Here is a 10,457-nt window from a genome sequence, read left to right as displayed (position 1 = left end):
GAGAAGCAGCAAAAGAAACCACCCCAGACAATGGGCTAGGTCTCCTAGCTGAAGGACAAGTTGAAAGCAACAGTACCAGTTTTCATTAGGCCGCTGTATTTCCTTTCTAGGTGGGCTAAAGTGATGGCTATGGCTTACATCTCGTCAGTCACTGACATGGAGAACCGCAATAACCAAACTTGGCTTGTCTAGAAGCCAAAGCAGCTGAGCAAATACCCCATGGTCTTTATGGTATTGTGACATTTGTGTGTCATGTACTGATGAAGCTTACCAAATACTTCTATACTCATTCAGACATTTCCCAGATGAAAATCCTCACTTATCTCTACTTGAATACTTCCAAGGAAAGAGTACTTAACATTCCTGGGGCAGCTCTAGTTCACCACTAGTCAGTTTTCTCTGTAGAATGCTTCTCCTAAGGCCAAATTTGTTTCCCTAAAGCTTCATCCATTTGTTCGTTTAACCAACTAACAGTTTCTAAGTACTTTGTCTACAGGCTGATGGCTATGAGACAGTCTTTGGTTTTGTCGTGGTTCTGGTCTAGTTCAAGATTCCTCAACCTTTTTTCCTCATTATTACTCCCTTAAGAAGTCTTTTCAGACATTTTTTTTCTTAAGTGGCAGCCTCCATGAAATTTAATATCATAGATAAGAAACTATCCCAGAGGATGAGCTAGGTCTCCTAGTGAAGGATATGAAATTTTAACATAATAGATATACTATATATCTAATTATATACCATATGTATATTTGTGTTTTTAAAATAAAAAAGGTCCTTTTGCTTTTCCAGAATGAATTTCTGCCCTGTGGGAAGAAAAGCACCCCTACTGAGAATGCATGGTCTAGTGGGGTTGCAGATACATAAGCAAATATCTAAATCCCAATATATCCGCCTAAGCACCCTTTCCTCTACTTTATTCTCTGCCCCTTCTTGCACAGACATCCAGAAAGACTATATATTTCAAGTACTTGTTTAGCCATTTGTAGTGGGTTGAATGATTGCCCTCTGCCCCCCCCCCCAAAAAAAGTTGTCCACCAGGAACCTGTGAATATAATCTTCTTTGGCGATATTGGTCTTTGCATATATAACTAAGGATTTCAGAGTGAGATCATCCTGGATTACTTGGATGGGTCCTAAATCCAATGACAAGTGTCCTTAGAAGAGAGAGGCAGAAGGAGATTTGATACAGACACAGAAGAGAAGGCCATGTGAGATGAGACAGACTGGAGCCGAGGAATGCCAACAGCCACGAGAAGCTGGGAGAGAGTCTCCCCTTTAGCCTTTGCAGGGGGTATGGCCTGATCCAAACCTTGATCTCAGACTTGATCAAGATCAAGATCTTGGCTTTTAAAACTGTGAGAAAGTAAAATTCTGTTGTTTATAGCTACCAAGATTGTAGTCATCTGTTATGACAGCCACAGTAAACAAATAAGCCATCTCTCCTCCTCTTCCTAAAGGCACACATACAGTGTCTTGCTCACCTGTATGGTCTTAGTGCATCGCCTGGTGATGGACGCAAAGCCAGTGTTCAGTTTACATTGCACAGTGGGAACAGTGAGTAGGCGGCAACTCTAAGCCTACTGCCTCCTCTGCTAGATGGAGTTATCTGAGGGTTACAGCCACGCACTCCTTCCCGTCTGCCTGCCCTCTCCAACAATCTTCTGTGGAGGCAGACTAGTCCTGTCTCTCAAATTTTCATGTTAAGAAATATGCACTTTCAAAATTTATTCATTTATTTTGGCCATACCCACGGCATGTAGAAGTTCCTGGGCCCAGGAATCAAACCAGAGGCACAGCCATAACCAGAGCCACAACACTGACAACGCTGGATCCTTAATCTGCTTAGCCATGAGAGAACTGCTCAAACATGCATTTAAAAAATTCAAGAATGTTAAAAAATATAGACATGCATTAACTTTACATAAACTGGATGATATTATACAGGTTCTCCTGTAACCCGCTTTCCCCTCTCATTAAATAACATGTCATGGGCATCTCTCCATGTTGATAAGTGTAGCTACACATGATCACTTTAACAGCAACTGGGTTTCCATTGTGGGGATTACTATAACTGATTTAACAAATCTCTTCCTGATGGGTGCTAATGTCCTCTTAAAATCGAATAGCCTTTTTGACACAGGGTAAATCTGGCCACGCCAATAGAGTGAACTATCATTACTTTTGATTTGAACACTATACTTAATGTGGCAGATAGTTTCATTAGTTTTGTGAGCTAGTTGCTACCTTTTCATGGGACAGCATATTGCTATCTTCTTTTGACCCTGTGATTAACTAAAACCCCTATGGTTTTTAACCTGAACAGTTATGAAGTGCTCCTAATTTGTGTTGGAGCAATTGATTATACATACTCAAAAATAATCCATGTGGGAGTTTTATATACACTTAATCATAGCTTAGGCATGCAGGTTTCTGCTTTTAAATTGAACTCCACATCATAAACATTCTTCTGGTACACTACTGATTTTTCATTAAACTTTTAAGATTTTACATTTATTTCTGTTTATTATTGAGAAAAATGGATTTTCTTCTGTCATTTCAATCCACTGAGATAGTTCTGGAACTACACTTTGTGCTCCATTATACAAGTCATTCACACCTAATAAGCAGGTACAGGCAGACCTCAGAGATATTTTGGGTTCGGTTCCAGATCACTGCAATAAAGCAAATATCACAATGAAGTGAGTCATGAATTTTCTGGCTTCCCAGTGCATATAAAAGTTATATTTATACTATACTGTAGTCTATTGAGTGTGCAATAGCATTTTGTCTTAAAAAACAATGTATATAACTTAATTTGAAAATATTACATCACTAAAAAATGCTATCACCTGAGCCTTCAACAAATCATGGCAGTAACATCAAATATCGCTAATCACAGATCACCATAACAAATACAGTAGTAATGAAGTTCGCAATACCGCGAGAATTACCAAAATGTGACACAAAGACATGAAGTGAGCGAATTCTGTTGGAAAAATGATGCTGATAGACTTGACACTGGGGTGCCACAAACCTTCAATTTGTAAAAAAATGCAATTATCTCTGAAGTACCATTGAATGAGGTATGGCTGTATTTTATTTTCTCCTCTCTGTTAGGGATTGCAGTGCTGAGTAATACTAGGTAAGAGAAGGAACTCTCTTACCTCAAAAGGCTTTCCCCCCTGGTTGATATTAAACTCCTAATGGAATCTGGTCTTCCATTATTTTCCTCTCATATAATATCTCTGTCAGATCGTACTGGCTTTCGTCTTGTCCTGTATTCTCCAGAATGCTTAATACAGTGCCTGGTGTGCAACATGAGAAATACCCATTAACATTCATTGTTTTAAATTGAACTGTCCCCAAGAATATAATGAATTCAATGCGGTGGATCTACACAACCTCTTAGCAATCAGCACTTTCTTTTGCACTTGCTCATTAATCATCTATTCAATAATCCATTTCTGGAATTCACGAGGGACGGATGCCAAGCTCACTGGATTCCAGCCACCTTTACCCCTTTCTTGAAAGTCAGGAGCTGGGAAAGCTTTGTGCAGGAAGTGGGGCTCTGAGTTGGCGTTGACGGACAGGCATGATTTGAATAGAGGGAAAAGGAGAGGCCATTTGGAAATGAGAATCTCTTCGCAGTACATGTGGTTGGAAGACAGAATTGTTCACAGACACAGAGAACAGTTTTATGTTAGTGAAATCTTGGTTAAGTGAGCACAAGGATAATCTGGAAAAAAAAGACTGTGGTGTTGGAAGCAGAAAACAGCCTATGCCCCCTGGGGACAAAGATGGAGAGAGGCAGAGGAAGCCAGGCCCTTCTCTGCTTCCTACACCACATTCCTTCTGCAAGGCTGTTCTGGTGCTTGCTTGGCCAAGACTTTGCTAATCCCACCATCTTTAAATGTAAAAACCTCTAATATGTAAAAATGTATCATCAGCACACTTGTGTTCTCTTTTATTTCTAGATGTGGCTGTAAATGCCTCAGTGTGGAAGCATAGGGAGGGTTGAGTAGGAAGACCAAAGTGGGACAGAAGCCCCTTTCTGTCATGAGCTGGGAATGGTTAAGAAAGTATCTGGGATATAAACCTCACTGATTCAGACTACTTAGGGGTAATACAAGTAGGAGTGCAAATTCTGAATTACTAAATACTTAGGAAAAGAAAGGTGAGCTGTAGCTGTTCGGTAACTCTAAGTAACGAATGTTTGCGCCAGCAGCGTTCCTCACAATGCAGCGTTGCTGGTGCCGAGTTAAAATGGCGAGATCACAAACATTAAGATTTCTTGAGTTTCAAACTTCTGTAAAGTTTTTATTTTATTTTTTATATCATACCACTTTATTTTTTATTTTCTTTACATAATGATTTTTATTTTTTTCCATTATAGCTGGTTTACGGCTGTAACGTTTTAAGAGCCAAAAAAGAGGTTTATTCCATTAATATCACCCCCCGTGCATCTGCAACCCCTCTGTCCCACCTTCTGCCAGACCTACAAAGACTTGAAAATCACAGGTTACAAAGGAGCAAAACAATATGTGAGATTCAGTCGTCACTTCTGAGATCCCACCGAGCCCTCTGCGTCATCTGTTGCAAAACAGGGGTGTTTGTTGAGATGGGGGTCAAGTGGTGCTGGAAGGAGAAAGGCTGGGTCTCAATTCACCCTTTAGAGCAGGACAGGCCTTGTTCATTGCAGAGGCTCAGCCAGTGGGTGAACCAGGCACGCACAGTGGTTCAAGAGGGCAGGAGGTAGCAAAGGCCTGTCTGGAATCGGGCAGATGCCCAGCACAGGGCCAACGGGGAGGTGAAGGCGTTGCCTACTGGGAAGGTAGGAACTGCTGATGTGCCATGCAGATCCAGCTATTGACCATGGCCTTGTGCAGCAGTGGTGCAGCTTAACCCTCAGTGGAGGGCAGACCATCTCAGCACAGTTCCCCAAGCAGAAGCCTGGCTCTACAAAGTGCAGAGGCAGGGATGGGATAAAGTGGGGTCTCGGTTAAACTCAAGATTTAGGTACAGACACCACCTTACCGCAAGGGGGCCAGTATGAGAATGGGTGACACAGGGTGGGTTCCCCAGGAAGCAGATTCTGTGACTCAAATCAGAATACAGGAGGTATACTCAGGAATGCTCTTGGGATCAACTTTTCTGTGAAAGGAAGAGATGGGAATGGGACTGAAAAGAGAGATGGGAGCTGAGATGCTATCCCAGCAAAGGCCATGGCTGACTTGGGAGAATTCCTCAGCACTGTCCTGAGTTGCAGGATGAGACCTGAGGGGGTCAGGCCTTTATATTCCCATATTGATTGGTCATCGGATGCCAGTTGCTGCTGGAAGGAGGTGTGGATTTGGGCCAGACATTTTTCTCCAACAGAAGCAAGTCTCAAAAATGGTAAATAGGTGAGGGCCTTCTTCTGGCTGCACTCCCAGCAGCTGGGGGATTAAGTTCTTCTGACCTGAAAGGGGATTTGGGGAGCACATCACAACATCCACCTCAGTTAGTTACAGCCTGGGGGACAAAGTATCCTCAATGGCCATGAGTGATAGAATGGAGATATTAGAACTCTGAGCAACATGAAAAGGAAGACATAATATACTAAACCCCACTGCATTGACCTTGATGGGAGGGGAGCCAGAGGCAGGGAGGGGGTTAGGAAGGAGTGGGAGGAACAGTCCATTACTATTTGCATACTTTCTCTCTCTGAACCCAGTTGCTCTGGACCCTTGGATGGGACGGGGGGAGGGTGGGCAATGGTGGCTCAGTTTATATAGGTTAAGGGATCAGTGATCCCGTCTATGAGAAACTGAGAAGGACAGAAACGGGGAAGTAAAAGGACCTCTGTGGGACATTTCTCCCTCTTCATTCTAGCAAATCTTGTACATCATGACCCTGGGGCTTATAATGCCATAAAAATATTCACACAGTCAAATCTAGTCACCATGTGCAAACATGCAATTTTAATTTTAAGAAGTATTTGTCAAGGCATTGATGCAATTTTGTTCCTTAGGCCTAAATTAATAGTCTTTTATTGTGAGATTTCCATTGTGTTGTTCCAGCCATTCTGGGTTTTAAGGCCAGAGCAGGAGATTTTTTTTTTTTATTAGTTAATTAATTTTTAGAGAGACTCATCCCCTCTCTGCACAGCTCAAAGTGGTCTTTGATTTAATACCACTTGGAAGGCAGGAAGGAGGGAAAATTATTTAGATTGAGTCCAAGAATAGAAAATTCTTATGCCCCCCCCCCAAAAAATTTCCCCTTTAAAAAAACGAAGTGAGTAAGCCATGGGGAACTCATAATAGAGCATGTTTCAATGTCAGCATTTAATATGTCACAACATTTGGCTCATCTTGGCAAATTACGAGATTTTTCTAATTCCTAAGCTATCATTAAACAGCTGTTGTTTCTTTTCTAAATAATATTAACTCTGCCCCCTCCCCAATCAGGATTTTCTAGGTTTCAATAGCCTGAATTTCCAATGCAATAGTGTCAATTTCACTTTGGAATTCTTTCTCAGATCATGGATGTCCACTGCTCATGCGGGGGTGTGACTCCACAAGAAATGGTCAGGAGTCTGCTGTTCGTGAAAAGACTCAGCTGTAGCAGCATCTGGACAACACACTTTCAAAATGGGGTTATTTCATAATTGCATCGACTCTGTCCAAGAAAAGAGAACACATTCAAATTCCCTATAATTCAAACCATTTGTTAGCGGAGCTCTCCGTCCTGAGCTAGAGAGGACTGGTATCCTGGAGAGACTGTTGTGTTCCAAGTGTCCATCTCCACTGGGTTTCAAAATCTCATCCTGGACTTGGTGCTCCGACCAGAGAAAGTGTGGGAAGAGATGCTTTCCGAGTGAGAACAATGAAACGCTGCCCTGGGTTGGGCATGGGCTACGTCCATGTGCTGAGATCTGTGTGTTATCCATCCCAGCACCCCCAGGGGTCCATCCAGAGGCTGGTGTTCACAGGAGCATCCGTTATTTATGTGGCTTTTTACTCTGCTCGGGCAGAACCCTGCCGTGGCAGGAGACAGCATGACTTAGGGAGAAAAGCACAGGCTTGGGAGCCCGAAGAAAACTAGGTCTGATTTCCTCTGCGGCACATTCCTAGCCTTAGGCAGGTCATTTAACCTCTCTGAACATCAGCTGCCTTGTTTATAATGATCACACACACACACACCCTCACTCACCTTACATGGCAGTGATGAGAATTCGAGATAATATATCTAAGTTGCTCAGCATACCGCCTGGCACATAGAAGACACTCAATACCTGGAAGTTATTATAATTATTAGCTATTACAAAATAAAGTCTACGAAAAGGGTCTTTCTGTATAATCTAAATCCCCATTATGCTCATCTTATGCCCAATCTGGCAGCAAAAAAGGGCCTCTGACAACATCCATCTTTCCATTCACAAGTCACACAAAATATATGGCCTTCTTTTTAATGGGTTCCCAAAGGTCTGCTAGGTTTCCTGGCAATGAGTCAGCAATTCAAATCGGTCCAGGTACAGAACAAAATTGTGCCAATAGCCACATTCCATGCACAGAACACTCCCCAACTGGGCCATACATGTAGCAGCCGTGTGTGCCAGTCTCTTAGGCCTGGCTCACCAGGCAGCTGCATAAATTGCTTTGAACGTGAGGTTATTTATGGCATAACCAACCTTGCCTTTGGCCTAGCTCTTTTCTCATTTCTTAAATGATAGTATTAGTGCTGGGGTAAGACATGCAACGTAGGAACCCGAATTCCACAGACAAACGCTGCCAGGTGCAGACTTCCTGACTCCAACTGCGCTGGACCTTGTCAGGGTATTGTTGGCTCTACAATTCTAGGCTCTAGGGTGGCAAGAACTGCCCTAAGTGGAGACAGTCCACAGCACATCAGTGACAGCCAGGCCGAGAGCAACAGTAGGATCTTTCTGTCATTTTGCAGTTGGGAGAGCTCTCGGCAGGGTATCCTGGCAGGGGTTATAACCTTAGAAGTAAAGTTAAAGGAAACTATAAACAAAAGATTACCTAGGACTATTTCTAACTTTTGCCTTTCACTTTACCCTTCATCTGAATAAACTTTAGATGGAATGCTTTTTTATTCTTAGCTTTCCCTAATTTTCATGTCAAATTAGCAACTTATTGGAGCCACACTTGAAATGTAATGGGTTTTACAGATTTTTTTTCTGATCCAAATTCTCCCCATCCCTCATCAGTCCAGTGTCCTTTTGTGGCAGGAAAAGCGAAAGAGGGGTGTAAGCCTTGGCACTGATTTTAGGAGGAAGGGCCAATAGGAGAGGTGTGAATTTTTACAATTTTGCTTTTGCTCCAAGTCCTTATGCCCTATGAACCAGCTGAGAAAGTAGGTCCAATTATAACTGGCTTACTGGGACTAAAATGAGATATTTTTTAAAGCCATGACCATGTGAATGGTCACCAGCTTCATCAGGGACCGCAGCTCCAGTGATGCAAAGGTGCCAGGAGGTGATGTACAACTTGGGATTGTGACCAAGTCTCTTTTCACTTTGACACCTGCATTTTTACCTTATTCAATCATTCATTCAAAGGAATAGTCATTTCAAAGGAATATGTGTTCAAATATTTATTCACATTGTACTATGTGACACACCTTGTGCCAAACACTGGAGAAATCACTGTGAATTTTGTTTCCTGTGTGCTCTGGGGAAAGGGTGCTATGATGCCCATCAAAAAAAAAAAAAAAATCAATTCTTACTTTATTTGCGGGTGAATTAGTTAATGAAATTATTGCTGTTGGTTATAGTAAAGGCCTTTTAAATCATATACTTGGTGTTATACAGAGGCAATTAAAGAGGAAAGTTAACACCCTGAATATCCTGTAGGGATTCTGGCATTTTACCATCCATGGTGAGATGCAGGGTAAAGTGCTGCCTTTTGTCCTTCAGAGTCACGAAGGTTAACCTAAGGAATATACTAAGGAAATATATCTATATCCATGTTCATATATATAATATCTGTATCTACATCCTTTTAAGGATATTTCATTGCCTTTTCTGACACCTCCAAAGAGTGACATTCCATGACATCTCTGAGATGGAGAAGAGTGCCACTTGTTGAGGGTAAGCTACCTGGGTAGATGTGGTGCTACCACTAGCTGTTTAGCACACTTGGCTTCTACTCCTTCAAATTTCCTTTGAGAAAGTGCCCTTCCTCCACTTCTACCACGTGGTGTGGGTGGAATTTTACTCTCCTAAAATTTCATGTGATTGGCTGAAGCCAATCACATCACCTGTTTCCTCTGGCTCTGGTGTTGCTTTAAGGAGAGACCATTAATTCAACAATATCCATTGAGATGACAGGAAAAAAACCCCACACCTTTGCTAGAACTTCTAGAAAAGAGATTCCTTTCTCTCCTCCACGGGATTTACCAGATGGTGTGGTGTAGTGTGTGAGGATGGACACAGACATTCACTTGTCATTCCAGGAAGAGCCCTCAACTTCGGGGGTGATGCAGGGCACGGAAGACACTGTGGAAAGCTCGACGATAAAGCCCAACTCACAAGGAAGAGCAAAGACATGGAGAGAAGCCTACTCTTTTGTCATATGGGTTTTATATGCAGTAGAGCTGACTTACAATTTCATATTAATATCAGGTGTATAACAGTGATTAAATATTTTCTAGATTATACCCCGTTTAAAGTTATCACAAAATAATGGCTATATTTCCCTGTATATATTCTTCTTGCTTATTTATTTTATACCTAGTGGTGCATGTCTTTTCATCCCCTACCCCTATCTTGTCTGTCTCCCCTTCTCTCTTCCTACTGGTAACCCTCTATATCTGTGAGTCTGTTTCTGTTTTGTCATATACATTCATTTGTTTTATTTTTTAGATTCCACATATAGGTGACAACACAAGGTGTCTGCCGTTCTTTGATTTATTTCACTAAGTAATACCCTGTAGGTCTATGTATGTTGCTCCAAAAGGCTGAATTTCATTCTTTTTTATGGCTGAGTAATATTCCAGTGTGTGTGTGTATGTGTGTGTGTGTGTGTGTGTGTGTGCGCGTGTGCGTACACACATCTTCTTTATCCATTCATCTGTTGATGGAACACTTAGATGCTTCCATATTTATATAAACAGTGCTGCTATGAACACTAGGGTGCATGCATTCTTCAAATGAGTGCTTTCATTTTCTTCGGATATACACCCAGCAGTGGATCATATGGTAGTTCTACTTTTAGTTTTTCGAGGAATCTCCATACTGTTTTCGACAGTGGCTGCATGAATTTGTAATCCAACCGATAGCGTACTAGATAGAGTTCCCTTTTTCCACATCCTTGCCAACATTTATTTGTGTTCTTTTTGACGAGAGCCTTATTGACAGGTGTGAGGTGATATCTCACTGTGGTTTTGAGTTGAATTTCTCTGACGATTAGTGATGCTGAGCTTTTTTTTTTTTTTTTTTCATGTGCCTGTTGGCC

General features: G+C 41.8%; 1 long non-coding RNA gene across 5 annotated transcripts in view; it reads right to left on the bottom strand.

Moving 5' to 3' along the window:
* Positions 1,953–10,457, bottom strand: part of LOC102167346 — a 55,524-nt gene continuing 47,019 nt past the window's right edge. For 2 of the 5 annotated variants that reach the window (XR_002340315.1, XR_002340317.1), the window contains 2 exons: positions 7,192–7,273; positions 6,307–7,016 (listed from right to left, as the gene is read on the bottom strand). This is a non-coding gene — a long non-coding RNA (uncharacterized LOC102167346). Of the gene's footprint in view, positions 2,673–3,164; positions 3,306–4,029; positions 5,459–6,306; positions 7,017–7,191; positions 7,274–10,457 lie in introns of those variants that run through there. The other 3 variants (XR_002340318.1, XR_002340316.1, XR_002340319.1) reach the window with 3 other exon arrangements.

This window comes from Sus scrofa, chromosome 18, assembly GCF_000003025.6.
Source record: "Sus scrofa isolate TJ Tabasco breed Duroc chromosome 18, Sscrofa11.1, whole genome shotgun sequence".
NCBI classification, from domain to species: Eukaryota; Metazoa; Chordata; class Mammalia; order Artiodactyla; family Suidae; genus Sus; species Sus scrofa.
Note: the sequence above shows the minus strand (reverse complement) of the source record. Positions and strands in the feature narration are given on the sequence as shown.